Below are 20,377 nucleotides of genomic sequence, written 5' to 3'. Positions count from 1 at the left end.
TATAAAAAGAGGGCGTGGGTGGGCAAGGACATGTGACTATGCAAATGATAAAAGAGATAAGGGGCCAAAAAAAGCGGAAGAGTGCTCGACTTCAAGTGATAATCAAAAGTTGCTAGAAAACTATTAATTTAAACAAGTGGTATCTATAGTTCAATATACCGACCAAGGAATACCTTATATTAAAAGCATTGCTCACTAAGAAGTACTCCAATAATTGTTATATAAGCTGTTTCAAATCTTTAAATTAATTCTTCAACATATTGAAACATTACATGTTTTTGGCTGATTATTATTGAACAGGAATTTATATTTTATGCTTGGAATTTGACCAACCTTAATCTACAGAAAACTTATATACTCTTATTGATTTCTAAGTACCAGGTATAATATTAAAACATCACAAATCTGTGCGCTTCAGCACACTCATGCAATCAGAAATACATACACTACATATACCATCTAAATTTATGCTCGTCTAGTTGAATGAGTGCAAAATGGAATGCCAAAACGCTGACACCGCAATTATCAAAAGTTATTCACTTTTTATGCTTAATTTCCTTTGAATGGTGCTCTCTCTCTTTCTCGCTTCCTCCTCCCTTTCAAGTGCTTTCAATTTGCCGATCAACCGTAAAGAGAGGGAATTCCCTGGTTGAAAGCAGAAATTGAAATTGAAAGAGAGCTTTTGAGCAGAATGTATATTCAATCCATTTGTTGTTCCTAGTCGGCTGACTGTTTATTGCTGTTGTTGTTGGTCGATTATCATTAGCGTTCGTTGTTTTTGTTGTTGTAGTCCGTGCCTTAATTGCCTAGTATATGTTTTTGCCTCCGTTTCACGAGCGATAAGATTTCACGGGTACTTTTTTTCGTTAGTCGCCCGATTAAAGCTGTCTCACCTATTCACTAGATACAAATTATTACAAGCATGGGAACAAACGGAAATCGGTTCAAGTTCAAGACTTTCAAAGGGGCAAGTTAATGGCAATCGATAATTAATTGAAAACCTTACCATTTTTGGGGAAATGGTTTAAGGGCGTATCTTGTATATGCTACGTGTATGCTTCTATTCAACTTGAAGTTGAATTTATTAACTTTAGTGGTGCGTAGCCAAACCTTTTTAGTTGTTTTTCAAACTTTTTTTGTAGTCAGAGAAAATTCTTAATCCAAAACCAGTTAGGAAAGTTAAATACCGACTATATTCTGTATTCCTCGACCTTATCCCAGCAATCGCAATTTCGAGCTGGCCCTGTTTGTGCAGAAATTTATCGCGTCCTTCGGCTGGGGGAAATATAGTATAAAAAAAGGGCCACAACAAGTCGTGGAAAAATAAATAAAGATTTATTTCTCGATCTGCGTTAACATAAATTACAGCTCACCAGCCAAAGCACAAAGCAAAGCCAAAGACTTGGCTAAAATCACACGGGCACACACTAAGACGACTACGTCATAGCCATGGTAACATTGTTGCCTGTTGGCCCGCGTGCGCTTGTGTATCGTGCCATTTCGGTTCTGCACAGCGATTGTATATGTATCTGCTGCCCGGCGAAAGATACTAAGATACAGGTTCCAGCGAAAAATAAAAGTATCTGTTGCTGCCAACTTCGAACTTCGGAGCATCCTGGCAACGGCAACAGCTGCCAACTTTCGTGTTCGACAAGAAAAAGGCGCAAAAACGAAATCTGTCTGCCTCTGTGTGTGTGTGTGTGTGTGTGTGCTATTCCCTGTGTGTGTGTGTGTGTTTGGGACAATCCTAAATCAACTGCCTCCACACCTTCTACAATGTCTGCTGTTTCTGGTACAGTGACACTTCATAATGAAGATTTTTGTAATATGTTATTAATATTAATATTAACAATGTGCTTATCAACTAAAAAATATAAAAACTGACCTAGCTAAAATAAGGTTTTTTCTAAACAATTTTTTGCATATTGGATAGTTCACTGTCAGATACTTCACTGTATCTGTAAGATACGCGTAGCACTTGACGTTGCTTTACTTTTCGGTTCTCTGTCACTCGCTTTCTCGCTCCGATTGTATCTGCAGCACGAGCTTGTCGCAAAAGGGGGCGTGGGGCTATCGGGTGTGGGGTTTAGTTGTTAGTGAGTGAGTGGGTAGTAAGGGAGAGAGAGAGAGAGAGGTGGCTGTGCGTGGAGCGGTCTATAAACAGAATTCTAAATGCTGGCGCCTCACCGAAGTGCCCGACGTGCTGGGCGCACTACGTGCCACATTCGTAACGTGACTTCCTTCAATAAATGGCCCACGGCGCGAAAGAGAGGGGCGGCGTGTAAGAGAAAGACGGCAAGAGAGCAAATTTGCGGTTCTGTCGTTTAATATAAAGTTTTGCAGGCCCCATCCCCCCTCCAGCTCTGTCCCTCCCCCCACTCCGCATTGTCTTTCGTCCCCCCTTAACTTTAAATTTATTTTCCCAGAATCCTGTTAGCTGAAAGCTCTGGGCAAGTATTTTACATAAGAAAACTTTTGGCCGGCTCATTTTTCATCGGAAAGCATAATATTGCTGTAACGAGTAATTCAAAGTTGAGCGGAATATTCTCGTATATTGGTTACACAGAGCTCCCTCCCACCTCCCTCCACTGTTCCAGGTCCACACTTTACGAGCATTTCGTAGTTCCAATTGCATCCCGGGATTGTATCGCTTTGAAAACGCCGCCGTCGCCAGACAACAAGACGACATCGTCGCCAGACAGTCGCAGTTGGAGATGGCGACGCTGCCAGTTGGACGGGGGATTGCACCATCACCATGCATGGGTCTTTAACCCAAAACGCAGCCGATCAATGTCACACCGGGAAAAAAGAGCAGATCATAGTTCCCCACTGATCGTGGCATTCGTAATACCTGATTATATAGTCGTCGTCGTCTGATTCATTACCAAGTTTGTCACTTTCAAATCAACAGAGGAAAACAAGATACAACAAGTTAGACACACAGATAGCAGATACAAAGTGTAGATAAGGATACAAGAGTCACATATATCAGATGCAAAATTAAGATAGAAATAGATGGCAGATAAAAACCAATGGTGCAAAGGCCAGATACTTCAGTATCTTCAAGATACAAACTAAATGAATAAATCTAAATGTTATACGGCAGATAAAAACCAAAGGTGCAAATGCCAGATACTTAAGTATCTTCAAGATACAAACTAAATGAATAAATCTAAATGTTATTCGAACATTTGTGGCATACTTTTACACACTTTTTAGAACTAATAATTTTTTGATAAAAGAGACAGTTGCTTTTTAAAGGTTATATACATAGCTTCCATTCTCGTTTTTGAATCATAAGTTCTTTTTTTCAAATTTTTCGGTAGGTGAGCGGTTTTTCTTTCGGTGCACATGGTTGGTGCTATCGATGATGCCCGATTTTGAACTTGAGAGTGGCGACCCTCTTCACATCGCGCAGTCTTCGGTCGAGTGGAGAACCCTTTTGTTCCTGATGAGCCGGCAAACCCGTCTCCTCCACTAGTGCAGACTATGTCATCTCGCTCTGCGTGAGTGTCTCCTACTCTTTCTCGCTGCCTGCGATTCCGGCTTGTTTATTGTTTTGCGCTTTCGGGCGTTGAGTGGTTGCCTCAGCGTTTGTGGTTCTGCCTGATTCTATCCCTGGGCAGCCTCCTCAGCGAGAAGGGACTACCTGACGGAGTTACCTTGTTTACCCTGTCTCGCCCTCTCGCTTCCCCGACAGCAGCCGTCTCTTTCTCTTGGCCTGGTCTACTGCATCGTAATCATATTTGAGGTGCACATAAGGAGTTTTTCAACCTGCCCCTGTTGCTCGCTTTTGTTTGTCTTCTGGACTTTTGGGGGCACTTAACTTTTTATCGGAAATCACCTTTTTCGTTCTTCTGCGAATTTCGATTGGATGGGTGTGTTTGTGTGAGAATTTATGCTTCAATTTCATAGATTGCTCTTCCTTTTTATTGAGGGGAGTATGTGTTTGATTTAATGCAGTACATTTGTTGTAAATCAAAGGATTATTCAGATTTTTTTATCTATAGCTGGCCAAATTACATTTGTGGCTTACTTGAATGTAAAGTATTTAAAGATGCATATATTGCAGTCTAGCAAAGTGACCTTTAAGTCAATTTTGGACTCTCAGTTGGACTGAGAATTTCTGGTTTCTCATTACCGCCGCATGTCAACCAAGTGGGCGAACTCAAAGTGAATTCCAATTGCAATTAGGCAGCGACCTGCGAGCAACATGCAGTCTGCCGAAAGTACCAAGTCGACGTGGGCAAACAACAAATGTGCATTTGGCAGGCGGCTATCAAAATAAATTGATACGTGCTGATAATGTATTGATTACGGCGATTAATCACCCAACGGGCCGAAATGAAATTCCAAGAAATTGGCTGCGATAATTTGAAGTTAGCTCGGCCGGTGAGTAAGATAGAGCCCAGCGAAATAAAGGCAAAAGATGATATAAAACCCGTTTGAAAATGGCCAATAGGCGGGTCGAGCGGTGCGCAGCTAAAAACTTGATAGAAACACACACACACACTCGCACAAACGCAAACGCCGTCAGGTGAATCATCCGGCCAACAACAGTGCACCACTACCTGTCACTCAGGCGGTTCTGTGTGCTAATATTTGGGCTTGTTGGACGAGTGGGTGCGGCGGCAGCACCACCACCAGCACCACCACCAGCACCACCACCGCAGCTTCGAGAGCGATTTAATAAAGTCTTAAGCTATATCGCAGCACCGCCGCAAGTCGAGTGACGCTGAAACAGGTTAACAGTGCCAGAATGTGCTTTTATTGGTGCATTGTAAGGCAGATACACAGCGACAAATAGTTGGGTAACTAATCAAAGTGGTATTTTCTAAATCAAAACACAGCCAAAGATCAATACAAGTTTGGGAATTTGGTTTGAGATACTAACTTCATTCAGAGCGTTCGAGAATCTTCAGTAGAATCTTCACTAGAGCACAAAAGATACACGCAGCTGATACACGCAACTGAAAGTATCTGAAGGATTAGTAAAGATCTATAAGAAAGTGTTTGAAGGTAAGCTGCACCAATAATGCTTACAATCGTTTGTTGCAGTTCAGAGTTAACATACTTTTTAAAAGCTTACTTGAATAGAAATTTAAATCTCTATTGAGATTTGTAAGCTAGCAAAAAATGTATCTCAAAGATAATGAAAACATTTCAAAGTGATTATGCACAATTACACCTAAATTGCATTAGTTTTGCTTGCATTCCCAGTATGTTTTTTTCATCGTGCACCTAAGCAGCTAGCCAACTGCAACCACTTGGCTGCTTGGTTGCAGCCACAGTTGCGTCGCTTTGGCCCCCGTGGATGCCCCAAAACCAAAATGCGAGCCAAAATCGCTGCCAAGTGCGCGCGTGGTTGTCTCTTGTTGTGCCGGACTTTGGGTTCTTGGGCCCAGTGTGCGTGTGTGTGTTTGTATTCATTCTTTCGTGAGCTTCCCCCATATTTCTGTTTCTGGTTCGGGTTTCCTTCGCTTTCGGGCCAAAAGCAGCAGCAACACAATATGCATAAACGTTGGCCAAGTCGAGCTGACGACGCTGAATTAAACTGAAACCGGTATGACGTGATGCCGGGCTTCGTTTTCTTGGTTTTTGTTTTATTTTATTTTTGATTTTCTGCTGGTTTTATTGTTGCTCTTCTCTGACTTTGCATATTTGCGTTTTGTTTGTTTTTGTAAACCCAAATTCAACACGTTCGTTTTTTAAGTGCCTGTGTTTGTGTGCGTTTGCGTAGACAAACAGAAATTAGAAGAAATTAAAAACGAAATAAATATCATAAAAAATTTGTGTTTTTTTAGTCTTTTTTCTGAACAATGCCCGCTTTTCGTTGTAGTTTTCTAAAGAAATTTAAAAAAACGCCTATTTGGGCAGCTGATTTGGCTGAAATTTCGCTTGTTTGAACTACCGAACTCGTATTTATTTACAAAGATAAGCGAAAACGCTTGAACTTGATGGGGAATTTAATTACTTAGTTAAATAGTAAATGTATTTATATAGTTGTTTAACAAATATACACATTTATAAATAGAGAACATAAAATATGTAAATTTTAGTGTATAGAGATCTAGCGCAGAGTGTTTAAAAGTTTAAGAATCTAGAAATAATGAAGTTTCCAACACTGATACATAACAACACAGATACATAAATCTAAGTTTATGTGAAGCACTGAATCAATGTTATGCTAGTCTTAGCTTTCTAATCGCTGCTATTATCTTCAATAAATAAATTCATAAGTAAGCGATACTGCTTCAAGAATAATGAGTACATTCAACTAAAGTTTAGTTGACTTCCCCGGCACATTATCGCCATAAGCTGGCCAAGTTTGATGGGTTCGTATAAACAACAAACGCATTGACCGTATTTAGCATTGACCTATGCTGCGGAAAGGTTATCAGTCGCTACGAAAATAAACAGTTCACTTCACTCGTAAAATCAAGTACGTAATTGGTGCGTTCCACAAATAGTGTAGCCATCAATTTGAATTAATTGGGCATTCTGTGAAAAGGCATTCAGATTGAAACCGAAATCTCTGTTCATAATCCCCGGAACTTAGCTTTGTCAATTAATTAGTTAGAATGCATACTAGCCAGAAATTATTTACACATTTCGGTTGCTCAAAATTGCATGGAAAATCCACAGCATTAATTAACCAGGCGTTTGCTTTAATATTTTGCTGACTATTCAGCCGCCCAAGAATGGCAATACTTTTCAAATTATGCACTTCAATTACAAGTGAAATGCTTTCCAGCCAGCTGTTCTAACAGAAAGGGTCGCCAATCCCCAGGCAGCTGCCATAGGAAACGCCACTTTGGCGGCTTTTGGATGCGGGAACATCGGGGAGGTCACCACCCAACGCCGCAGCCCCATGACGAAGCAATCGAGAGATACACGAACGAATTCCGGCACGTCCTTAGGCAACAAAAACAAAAATTGTATTAGGTTATCCTTGCCACACTCACTCACTCACACACACATAGACAGTAACAGTGTGTTTAGCACACCCATTGTGGGTCGAAAATGGGGCGAAGGGTTGAAGTGGAAGGCAAATGGCCTTTCACGGTCGTTGCCGTCACTCACTCACTGTTGCTGTGGTCCTTGTTGTTGCTAAGGAACTGCTTTCAGCCACAGCAACAACCTCGTACACGGTAAGAAATTAGTCGAGTTCATTAATACTTAATAAGGAAGTACTTACTACGAAAATAACATAACACAAAGGCAATCTTAAGCACTCAGAAGCTTTTGTTTTAAATAGTTCGGGAAGGTTTCTTACAGTTTGAAAAGGTTTTTAAAACATTGAAATTGTTCATTTGACCTTTGAACTACCATGAACTACTTCAATCGAATTGCAAATATTTATTTATATTTGTTTTTATTGTATTTTATTATAATTTTATTATATTAATTTAATATAGAACAAAGTATTCAAATTGTTGCAAGCATTTAAGAAGCTGTCCACAGAAATGCAGTGAATATTAGTTTCATGCCATATTTCAGATAATGTTGCCTACTTTTGTACACCTTTAAGGAACATTTTATTATTGACAGATTTGCTTCTTATGATACGAACTTGTTTTCAGTGCAGCAGCAACTTACATTGGCCATAGTCAAGCCAACAAGGCTCGCACCCGTGACACATCGGGTTGTTAAGGGGGGCAAGCTCACGTTTCCTTGTCACACCCCCCATTTTCCAACATTTTCCACCATTTCCCTGTCGCACCCTCTCTTTCACTCCGTGGCGCTCTATCTCTCTCACTGGTTGCCTACTCATTTGTGTTAAGCTTGTCGCTACCCAGCAGAGTTTCTAAAAACGGGTATTATCAACGTGGCTAGGGAATTGGCAAGTTTTCTAAGTAATTAGTAGCCATAAATTGGCAGTCAAAAAATAGAATCTCAGACTAAAGTTTGAAACATAACAATATGGATATACCAACAGTTTTCAATACATAACATTTTATTAGCCAAAGAGGAATAATTAAAACTGTTTTGTAAGATTCACAGGATAATTTATATACTATAAGAATGCTTGGGTGTCCTGGCTAAAATGTATCACATTTTATGGGGTATCCTCAGTTCGCTTCATCTCTGGGCAATTCCCCAGTGGTTGACTTGGTTTAATGTTCGTCTTTCTGTGGCAACGTCATCATCCGCATCCAGCGCCACCCACCCACCCAACGCCCCATCTTCGTCGTCATCATCATCATCGTTCAATGTTCGTTTTATTGTGGTGAAGTGCTGCTGGCGTCGACAGCGACGCCGGCTTCTCTGCCGCCAGCTGCCCCACAAAATATACAAAAAAAGAAAAGAATCCAATGTGCGCCCGCAAAAGCAAATAAAACTTTATCATTTGGGGAAGCCCTGCGCTTTCATAGACTTGCCTTGAATGTGTGGGTGTTGTGCATGTATTTGGGTGATGAAGAGGCTTGCCAGCACACTCACACACACACACACACACCAACACTAACACACACTCACACGAGTTCTTCCTTGTTTTTGCCTGCTTTTTTTGCCAGCTGCCAACTTTTCCCTTAATTTCTTGTTTTTATTTTTTTTCTGTTTGCCATTGCCCTGCAAATATGTACGTACGTTTGTTTGTAAGTATGTACGTTTTTCGTCCTGTGTAGCAGGTCCTTTTGCTACAGGTATGGGGTTTTATTTTTGCTCAAACTCATACGTAAAGTTGGGCCCTGGATTTCAGTTCACGTTTATTTATTTCCCTTTTATTTTCGCTGCTTTCCTTGTTTTCCTCCGCGTTTTTTTGGTTTTTTTGTTGCCCTCCCGCTGCCATGACCTTTTTAGTGGTCGAGAGGGGGCGGTGGGCGGGCGAAATGATAGAAGAGAGAATTTTCTGGGCGTGGCTGCCCACAAGAGTTGCCTAAAAGGCGTCCCAGGAAAAGCAGAAGTGGAGTGTTTGTTTTACGCCTATGATATGGCCCGAAAAAGAAAGAGGCTAACCAATTTGGCAGAATGGGTAAACTGTGACTCAGGAAATTGTAATCGTTTAGGGATTGTTTTGCTTGATTTTTGTAAATTGAATTGAATTAAGCAAGATTAATATATAAGTATATGCACTTAAAACTATATTGTTAAGTTCATGAATCATTTAACAATGATAAGACTCTAAACATAAGACCACAAAGGTATCAATCTATTGAAACGATCTGATTTGAAGCCAAATGGAGCTTCCCTCTAACCCAAACCAGTTAACACCGAGCTACAAACGGAATCAGAGCAATCATCAAATGGAAATGGGCTTCGTTTAGGCCACACCTAGACCTACATAGGCAGTTACTAGCTAGCACTTGAGAGGACTCCAAAACACGAAGCCCACGCCCTGCATCACTTCCTTCCTGGCGGCCATAATGAAAAGCAACCCCTCTTCAATGGCAATAACTACGCAAACTAAAGGCTTTTCTTTTCTTTTCGAAAAAGGAAATGGAATGCGAGCGGGCCAAGCAAAGTTGGCAAAGGGAAACAGAAACAAAGGTAGCGATGGAATGAAAATACTCACAAAATAAAAGTGCGGGGAAATGCCAGCCGCAGGGAGTGGGTGGGATTTCCTCACCCAACTCCTTTTCCGATTCCATTTCCATTCCCCAGTCCCCAGCCATAAATTATCCGCACAATGGCCCAGAGCCAAGGCAAAGGCAATGCTAGCGCGGTTCCGAGAGCCCTGAGCAAAGTCTATTTTAATTTTGACGTCGTTAGACGAAGGCGAAAAGAGATTACGGCCAACTCACTGGCAACGCAAAGGCAAAGACAAAGACAAAGCCAAAGCCAGCTTAAGTGTTTCGGCCCAGCTCCCCAACTTCAAAGATCAAACTCAAAACCCAAACCCAAACCCATACCCATTCCCATTCCCATTCCCATTCCCACACCCATACTCAAACCCATACCCAAAGTCGTCTGCATACCAAAAGCAAAACCCATCGGCAGCTGGAAGTCAAGTTGTAGCCAAACTCTTTGAGCAAGTTGCGCCTGCTACAGTGGGGACTCCCATGGAAGGACTTTCATTTGAATGTTCAAAAAATCTCTCTCCAAGTTTATAAGTATTTTCAATTAGTCATGGTTTACAAAAGAAAATAGTTGAGATAAAGTCTCACTGTTTAAAAGTTAATTTCTTTTTATTTTAAGTTAATTTGTTTATATATTATTTATATTTTTATTTTTATATTTACATTTTATATATTGTTATTATTAAAACAATAATATTTCGAAAGATATTTTGATACATAAATATAAATATTTATTACATTTCAGCATAATTGCTTCAAAATGATTTAGTTTAAATGATTTATATTTATTTAAGAATGTTATATTTAATTACTGGCTAATTTTTCCAAAAAAGCGGAATTAAATGCTCACGTTGTGATAGATTAATTAAATCAAGTTGCAATTAAAAAATCGATTGATTGAATGGTTGCCTAGTCTGTTTGGTTTTGAAATGAAAAGAAAATCCATTTAAAGCATGTAGCTGCAGCTGATGGCAGGCATCAAGAGCTGGGAATGCGCACTGTATCCGCCCAGCGAGCAGTACTTGGCATATATCAAAATCCAGCCAGCACACTTGTATCTCATTTGGCAAAAGTATCTGGGGATGGCGCAGGGCGGGGCGGGCACAAGAAAGTATCTGGCTTTTTAATAGGTTCAAACTGTGGCATGAGTAACGCAGCAACTTGACTAACAGGCGGCGTGACGTGACGCAAAGTATCTCAGCTATGGAGCGATTGTGGATGTGCAAGTCGAGTATCTGTGACTGTGTGCCTTTTGTATCTGTATCTTTGTATCTGCGCATCTGTGTGCTAGGCTGCCTGTTGAGCGGGTGAGCTGCGCCAAAAGTTCATGACGCTGGCTGAGCTTGATTTTCAGACCATTTACATGGGGCGATTCCGATTGCGACGGGCGGCTGGCAAACAAGCTGCCTTGTTTGCGTCTGTTTTTACGTTTCTCTGTTTTTCAGCCTCTCTGCTTTTCACCCGCTTTCTGTTTTCCTTTATTTCAGCTCACTGTTTTCCCCTTTCTTTTGCCCATTTCGTTTGTGTTTTTGTTTTGTTTGCCGCTGCCCCTGTGAGTGTGCGTTTGTGTGTGTGTGCCTGTTTGTTTGTTTGCCTTTTGTGTGCGCTGGGGGATTACGTAAGGGAATCCCCAACATTTTGCAGCGCGCGCGCCAACGCAACTGAATTGAAATGATAAGGGGGCTGTGGGTGGTTGGGCGTGGGCGCAATGCAATGAAAAGTGACTACTGACGCTGTTGTTTCATGTTTTATGCATGCCCTCCCTCACTCTCTCTCCCTCTCTCTGTCTCTCTCTCTCTCTGTTGCGAGTGGAGCACTCATGGCACAAATAATAATGCAAAAAATATATATCTTATAGATACAGCCAGAGGTTTCGAGTGGGGGCGTGGCTGAATAATACATACTTTCTTAATTACATGTTTTTCCCTTTGAGCCGCCAAGAAAAAATCACTGCACTTGACGAGATTCTTTTGCTTTGAAGCAAGGACTCACTGTCTTGCCATATGGCAGCTGTGAAACTCGACGTCCTTGAGCTCAAGTCTAATTCTATTACTTCTTTTATTAATTAACAAAAAAAAAGCAGTAGGGTAATCGATTTTACAATAGGATTCAAAAGAGAAGTCAGCATAGAAATGATAGATATTGGGTCCCTTTTCCTTGTAAGCACTTTATGGAAACTGCAAAACAGCTTAATATCCTTGAGCAGACGCAATTTCCCGGAATTTCGCTGGCATATTTTCGAACTCACGCTTGATTTGAATAATTAACAGGGAAATGTACTTACTGCCTCGACCGCTGCCCTTGCGTCGCGCCATTTTCCCTGCGCTTCAAAGTTGGTGTCCCGTTTTGGCGCTGTCCACTGTCCGTTGTCCGTTGTCCTTTTGCACAGGACAACTGCTGGAAATTAGGATCCTTGCGGTTGACTGATGTATATTTAATCAGAGGCCGCCTACCCGCTGGCACGCCCACTTGGGACACTGGTTCTGGTCTGATTGTATGGCACAACAGAAACAAAGCTGGTACGTGTGTCGACGTCCTTGACGCACACAATGACAAACGTCCTTGTTTGTCTGAGCGTATGAGCGTGTGTGTGTGTGTGTGTGTAAGCGAGTGTATGGGTGTGTGTGTATGTGTGGCCTGGTTCCCGGTTCGCTGGTATTTGCCAACTAGAGAAATAGAGGAGCCATGATGTCCAAGTCCCTGGTATTATCCTGATATGCCGCTTGCCTGTCGACCTGGTGGAGATTGCAACCCGCTGGCTGGCATCGCTGCTATCCTGCCCAAGTCTCAGTATCCTTGGTTGCTGTAATTGTGCTATATAAATCCATGTAGGCGTATCCTCTGCGCGCTGTGTAAAAAAAACCTCAATTGGGAAATGTTCGCTTTGATATGCCGTTTGATTTTGCGAGTTCCTCTTTTTGTTGTGGTAGGTTTTGTTTGATTTGTATTACTTTCGGCAGACACTGCGTATACGCAATATTCGCAACTAACTCGCGCGCGCCGCGAATTCTTTCAGTTTTATATGTATATACACTCTTTATCAACACTGTTTCATACGAGGGCCTCACTTTATTTCATATATATGTATATATATATATATATATTATATCTCTTTCGAAATATGCGCTATATGGCTGTTGCAGAATCTATTAATAAAACGGACATGTATTCACCATGCGTTGCGATTTAACTTGATTTGATTTCGTTGCTGGCTTTTTTGCGCATTTACCGAGAAGTGCGAGAAGCGCGCGAAAACGAGAGGCGTGCGTCGACGTCGGCGTTCACGGACAAACAGAGCCAGCGAGAATCCGTTAGGCCCCCAAAAGCCAAAGCCAAAAGCCCGAGCGCCAAGAGCACACCCAAAGTGAGCTCTCTTTGGGCGCAGAAATGAGAGCCAAAGAGCGACGTAAGTGTCTTTCAATTCGACCAGCCGTTTCGTTTCAACCGAAAAGCGTCTTTCAACTTGTCTGTTTACCTTTTTTCTTTTCACACTCGCAGAGAAGCAAAGAGAGTTCGTTAAGAGAGCCGCCTTATCAGTATTGTGTGTGTGGCCAAAGCTTAAGTGCCAATAGCAGGAGCCCCAGTTGATAAGCGTTATTTACTTGCCTTAATGCGCTGTGATATACCTGGCGTGTCTGTTTTTATCAGTTTTCTAATTTACATTTTTAAGTTTATCCACACAATTGATAAAAGGTAATACCAATCTATGCCCAAAAGTATGCATTATCAAATAAAAATACGGTGCTTCAATGGAAAAGCAACAAACTGGGCGATTTGCTAAATTAATTATAAGAATGAGCTGCTAAAAATAAGAACATGTCATTAAAATATATTATTATAATCAAAAATTTGGTGGCACGAACACACAAACTATTTAAATTCGAAGCTGCAAATCGTAGCGAGAAAAACAGTTCAGTACATGGCTTTAAAAATTATAATAAATTAAAAATTAAGTTTTATAACAGGAAATGTATTTACACAGAGCTGTGATATATTGAAACACATTTAATTATTGCACATAAAATCGTATGATGCAATCCTTTACAATGATAGTAATGTTTCGACTTAATTTAATATTCATATATAGCAATTTCGATGAATTAAATGAAGACGCGAAAATGAAGGCGTTCAAGGCTTTGATACAGCCATCAATGTTTCCGATTCATTTCAGGCAGACACTCTGGGCCCAGTCGAAAGCTGTTCGTTCGAGCCGTAACGCCTCGCAACGCCCGGTGTCGAAAGGCTGAAATAATGTGAAAAGGAAATTAAGTGCTGGCGAAAATATGTGAAGAAAAGAACACATCGCCGAACATTGGCGATGTCAAGTGGATGGGATTTTGGCTGACAGCTGTGAGAATTCCCAGCCATAGAGACAAGTAAAAGGCGTGGCCTTGAGCCTCATTTGCCAGGCCCACAAAACCCGCCACCCGCCGCCCTTCAATTTAAATTCATATGTGAAGATATGCGATGTTTGGCTTAAACGACTTTCAATAAATGTGTTTCTTTCTATTCGAAATTTTCACAAATCATTTATATTTATTTATTAGAGCCGCACGCGTGACCACCCTAATCACATCACTCATCCTTATGTTCAGAGTTAACCCCACTGCCCCCCAATTTGTTATACTATGCTCCATCGTCAATGAAAACGAATATATACGTACTATGTCCGAACAGCTGTTCTTTGTTTACAATTGGCGCAGGCGCCCAATTGGAAATTGCTCGTGTGTGTGCGTGTGTGTGTGCGCCCGGCTAGAAGGCCTTCCAGTTCCAGTGCGAAAGCAGTTCGAAACTGGAAGCTGGAAGGAGGGGAAATTCGAAGTGCCGAACACTTTGGCGCCAAATGAAAATCGTCCGTCGGAATTTCACTTGCAGTCGGAAAATTACAGAGCGCGTGAAAGGATCACAGTGCGGATCAAACAGACCGGTCTGTGAAAAGTCAGGGAAAGCCAGTGAAAAAACTATAGTAACAAAATTGAAAAAAAAAAATATTAATTACAAACTGCCTAATGACAATTCCACACATTGTTTCAAAAAAGAATATATATATTCTTCAATCTAAACAGAACCATTCCAACCAAATAAACCAGCAATAGAAATTAAACGCAAATGTGAGTGCCATAAAAATAATGTTCAATTATCACCAAATTTAAATATCATTCATTTTAATTTCTATAAAATGAACAAAAGAAACCGCAGCGGGTGTTTGAATGAAAAACTGGCGCAAAAAAGTGAAATATTATTCATACCTTTAATTTGGGCGGAAGAAGGTTCGTGTGTTGGTGTTTTATTTGATACTAAAAGAGTTTTTTTCTGGGAATCTATTTAATTTGATTGATGATTGCCCGTTTGATGTAACTAATTATTTTTTGGGCTTTGTTCTCAAATATGACATTAATTTGCATATTGGAATATTTGTATCGGAATTCTTTTAGGTTGGTAAACAAAATGGTTTAGTTCAATGACGAATGACATTTTTTCGTAACCTTTTATCTTTGGTTACTGGGGTAAAAAAAGGGGAAATAACGTATAATTTGAATATAAGAAAGCCTATTTCTTGAATTTGTGAAAGGGAAAGGAATCTTTCATTTTGAAAAGATACAAGATATATTTTAATAAAGACCATATTCAAATCTGTATTTTGCGGAAAGGATTGCTTTGTAAAATACACAGTTGGTCATAAATAAGAACTAGTCAAAAAATAAATATGTGGTTTTCCCAAAAATCATTTGATTTAAATAATTAAAATAGTCCTTTTTGAACGCCCAGAGCAGCGAATGAAAATCCTCAATGAACAGGCATTATTTTCGTCATCCCATTGATTGAAAGTAGGAAAAGGGAAATTCATTGTTCGCCATGGCTTTTTATGTTTCGGTAAATTGGGGGTAAACTATTTGCCGTCGCACAAACGAACTTCTAGTTCCGGACCACAAAAATGGCTACTGTTAAATGTTCTGTATTTAATTGATCATATGCATAACTAATGGCGTTCCCGAGGAGTGTGAATGCGTTGCCCCCGGTTAAGTTAGGCCTAGGGTTGTGTGTGTAATAATTGACCACGCTTTGGGCCAAATGGGTATTCGGGCGAACACACAAAATATCAATCTCGAGGCGGAAATCCTACCACAATAGGAAATTGATGCCCGACCGCATCAGCAGCCATCGCAAACCCGTCCAAAAACCCAAGCCGCACTCAACAGGATGGAACGAACACATGGATCATAGTTCATGTGGCTGCCGCTTGTGGGTTGCTTAAGTTGTATTTATGTATGTCGGTTGCAAAAGTTGCGGCGCCGCCATTGTGGGCACATCAAAGCAACACGCTCGGGACATAAAAGAATAAACTAAACGTAGATGAAAAATTCGCAAAAAAACCAGACAATTCGGAAATGGAAATGGTCTTCCTTTCTGGCACACACAATGGCGCCAGCATTCCATAGTGTAAATCATTGAGACACCAGCATGAGGTGACATCCCTGTTGGATGTTTTTTAATAAGTCGAGCCTTGCGGCACGCCATGTGGCATTTTAATATTGCATAATAAAAGCAGGGCTGGCCTGGTAGCTCTGTTGTCCATCCAGCGACTTCATTATCGCCAATTACAAGGGGCATAGTCTAAATTAAATAAGTAATGCTTGCATGATGCTGGTACTTACCAAAAACTGCTGGCCAAACGGTGCTGCCTTTCGCCCACATAAATCCCAATTTATGTGCCTTAAATTCTGGCATCCGGTCTTTGGGACAGGGGTGCAATTTATGACGACAGTGGCCCGGAGTTAATTAGCCAGGCCACAAGGACTTCTGCTGTCGGTCAGGTTCAATGATTGGTTTCCGTCAACGAATATTTCGCCACGAACAAAGGCCATCGAAGGGATTTGTCTCATTAGTGGTCTTCCCGCTGGGCTACCAAGCTTCCAGGACGACCGGATTGACAGCAGTGAGTAATCAGTTTTAGGACTACGAACATGGCATTGCATAAATATTGGACCACTGACAAGAAATCAAGTAAAATAAGCCTTTATAATGGAACTGAATAAATCAAAGGCAGAGCAATGGGAGTATTAGTCGTTGGGGTGAGAAATATAAAGGCTCATTCATGGCTTCAAAGTTAGAGTTGAGCATTTGGCATTTGTTTTAAACAGCAAGTAATTTCGAATAATTTCCTCAAGTTGAAACGAGAAATCACCTAATGGGATTGCTTTGATTTTGTGTAATCGATCCTCTTGATGATGATGCCATCGAGAAAGGTACTTCTTTCCATGAAAGCAGAATTAAATGCCGTCAAGACAACCGCCAATCTCAATTGTATGCTGCATTTCGGGCAAATCATAATAAAATGTAAAGCCGTTTTGCGTGGGAATGGCGATATTGTTCCGGTACCAGTTAAATAAATAACTTCTCTGCCCTTCCGAGAAACACTTAGCATCTCCTACCGTTCTCGCATTATTGATACGGCTGGATGCTTTTCAACAAGACGTTGAGTGCAAAATGTAAACAATAAACAATCTTCGAGGTTTTCAGCAGATGTCTGTGTACATAAGAGCCACCACCCACCCCAAACACCCATCCACCCGTCCACCCACCACTCAATTTCCCCACTAGGCATCCACAAACGGTACGAAAACATAGTCGTGTATACATCTCACGAGATTTTACCATGATTTTCCCAAAGCGTGGCGCTTTTTCCTGGGATTTTTTGTTCCGTCTCCATTGCTGTTTTTTCGTTTTTGAGTTTGCTTTAAGGTTGAAGGTTAATTTATGAATATGTCGAAAGATTTGGCATTGTTGGAACAGCCAATTTACCTGAGTCAGAAACCAAAAAAAAAAAAAGAAACAAAAAAACGCCAAAAACAAATTAATGTTGCCGGGCATATTAATGACTCCAACTGTTGATACCTCGTGTTTGGCAAAATAAATTCATTTTCGAGTTGAATGGGTAACTTATGAAAATTTATTTTATATTTAAATGTAAATGCCTTTATAAAGTATTAAAACATTTGTCTGTAACGCAGCTGTTTCTTTAAATTTAGTTATTTGAATTTATATATCTTATTTTCTTTTTGCCAAGTAGTTTATATAATTCTTGCAAATTGCCATACCCACCCCTCCTCCGCCACCAGACAGCTTTTAAAAAATTCCAACACATAAGTGGCTTGTTTTAGCACCCCATTTCAGAACAGCAATTTTATTTATTGTACATTTTGGGTGCTCACCTTTTTGGCGAAGGACCTCAGGGTTTGGCTTTTGAACTTTTAGTATCGCGTTTATTGGTTGTTCTTGCCGTTTTCACTTTATTCAATTGTTGTTCTTTTTTTTTTCACCAATGAATATTTGCTGTTTTATTGGTGCGTGCTGGCATTCATTAGCATTGAATGTCTAGCCGTCTGAAGTTTGCCTATAAATTGTCTAATGGGGCCAGTGGGCATTGATAATTGTACTTTATGTCCAGGGGACATAAAGTAGTAGTAGTAGGCCAAATTTGCCTTTCCTCAAATGGCAGATTCATTGCAAACAGTCGAAGAGAGAGCGAGATTGAAAGTCAAGTGTTTGCCTGCCCACAAAAAGGACATTACCAAGTGGTCATTACTCAGCACAAATATTAAATGATAAAAACTTGAATTCGCCCTCGTCAATTGGCTTATTTTCCGCCTCGCAGTGAATTGACTTTTCAGCTTGGCCCGTCTCTTCATTCAAAGCAAGCATTTCGCTGCCAAATCCCCCTCGAATTAGGGCCAATGCCATTTGGCCATTTGTCGGTTTCATTACGTATACGCAGTGTGAGCGTTAAAAGTTTTTCCAGACCCAAATCACATTGAATGGCTGTCATCGTGGCATTACTCAAAACTCGACCAAACAAAGAGTTTCACTTAGGTCAGACCAGATCAGACCGCTCCGCTCCATAATTCCAACGCGGGGTTCATAGTTTGCATCACTTCATTTGAGCCGAACATTTGCTCTTCATTTTACGACCGTGTAGTTGGATACGTTTTCGGGTGGCATTAGGACCAACGTGACGGAAATGTGAAATTTTAAGCTGAAAGGGCGCAAACAGGGACCGTGAAAAGGGGCAAACACAAGGGGCAGACACAAGGACCGTGTCCTTTAAAAGTATCATTTTATTTGGTATAACTTTTTTGGTAATAAAATGATTTGTAGCTATTAAAGAACAACATGATATCCCATGACTGGTTAACACATGTAACAGATACTTTATCTAATGCACATGGATGAAATGGATTTGACTATGCTTTATTTTACTTCTTTTCGGTTGTAATATACACTTATTAGTTGTATTTAAAACTAATATACTTTTTAGCAACAAAAGCGCCTTTTCCTTTCGTTAGTTTCTTGAGATTGTATGCAAAAAGTTTATCTTGTGCTGCGCAAAGTTTTGCCGATTCAAACTAACTTTTCTTTTGAAACAATAGGCCATCAATTTCTGCATTTGTTAAGTGTGTTCAGGCCAACAAGTCGTTTGTCTAGCACCTAACGAACCTGAAACGACGTTGCCATGTCTGCAGGAGAGATGAGCTTTCTTCGGATGTCAGGACCTATTTTTTAGGGGCAGTTTGATTTATGTCTAAGTGTAATGTGCACATTCCTTTGCCATTGCCACCCGCTCCCGATCCATCCATTGGTCCTTTTCTAATTGAGAGGAACCATTTGGCAGAATCCTGGGTTGCCTTTCAATGAAGATAAATGGCCAGAGCTCATGCACAAATTTGCAAAATTTGCCTATGTAAGGCGGCTGGGAAATGCTTGTTGCGCTTCAAGTCTGCGAATGATTTACAATTAAGATGATTTCCCAGTGGCTGTGGAATTTTTCCCTCAACGGAACAAAGTTTCTACATTGTTCGGGGGAGCTGCAGTTAAGTGTAGGCCATCAAGTGCTTCTCATATTTCGCATTTCTGGGAATTTCATTAAATTTCTTGGGAAAATAAAAAAAATGATTTTTTCTTTATTCTGAAAGTAATGAAACTGCAAGATCATTTAATCGGAATAAACAATTTTCATATTTAAATAGTAGAATGTGTAAGTTATTATTTCTTTTCTTGACACTAAGCGAGTTGATATGTCCGTCCGTACGCCTGTCCGTCCGCCTGTCCATCCGAAAGAAAAAATTAAAAAAGCTATACATTTTAGACAAAGCTTTTTTGTTCCATTCCCAAATTGCTTAACTGATACTGATATATGAAATCAAAATAATCCAATGTATTGTTTTTTATCAGTGATTCCATGTACATTCAAATGGTGAGGTGTAGAAAACTGTAGCACTAGTTGTATTGGCATTGTTCCTTTTTTTCAGATATAATAGCCAGTTATGCGTTGCTCAAGGCTGAACAAAGTGTTATCAATTGGTACCGCTAGCTGTCACCTCGGGTGGTACAATTATTTCGAACAGGGTCCAGATTACATGGCAAAGTGGCCAACACCAATAAATAAATAAACAATGGACAAACAACAGTTTAGGTCTGCACCTGAATATGTAAAAAGTATTTGACAGAGAATATGGCTTCTGCTGTGGACAGCATTTGAGAAAAAACAAACACCCATAACGTTGCCTCGTAAAAACTAATTAAAAGAGAACATTGCTTTCCCCATTTTTTGTTACAACAGGTGAAGGCTTTGTGACATGGCCCTATTTTTTGAACATTTTTGTCAGCAGACTTATTTTTTGCTTACTTAACAAACTTGAATTATATAGGATTTACCACTATCCGAATCGTTTCCCTAAATTTTAATCTCTGCTCAACGTACTGCATTTTATCTTTAAATTATTTCTTTATTTCTACTTTGTTGTAGACTCCTGACTCTGAGTGGAAAATGTAACAAGCAAAATAATGGCAGCAAATTAAAA

At 40.3% G+C, this 20,377-nt stretch overlaps 1 protein-coding gene across 2 annotated transcripts in view; it reads left to right on the top strand.

Annotated features, from left to right (window-relative positions):
* The first annotated feature begins 14,383 nt into the window (after positions 1-14,383).
* Positions 14,384-20,377, top strand: part of LOC6608593 (sex peptide receptor) — a 32,684-nt gene continuing 26,690 nt past the window's right edge. For both annotated transcript variants that reach the window (XM_002033291.2, XM_032714370.1), the window contains exon 1: positions 14,384-14,629. The gene's annotated coding sequence lies outside the window, so the exon portion shown is untranslated. The remainder of the gene's footprint in view (positions 14,630-20,377) is intronic.

Source organism: Drosophila sechellia, chromosome 2R (genome assembly GCF_004382195.2).
Source record: "Drosophila sechellia strain sech25 chromosome 2R, ASM438219v1, whole genome shotgun sequence".
NCBI lineage: Eukaryota > Metazoa > Arthropoda > Insecta > Diptera > Drosophilidae > Drosophila > Drosophila sechellia.
The sequence above is the reverse complement of the archived record's forward strand: the minus strand, read 5'-3'. Positions and strand labels throughout refer to the sequence as shown.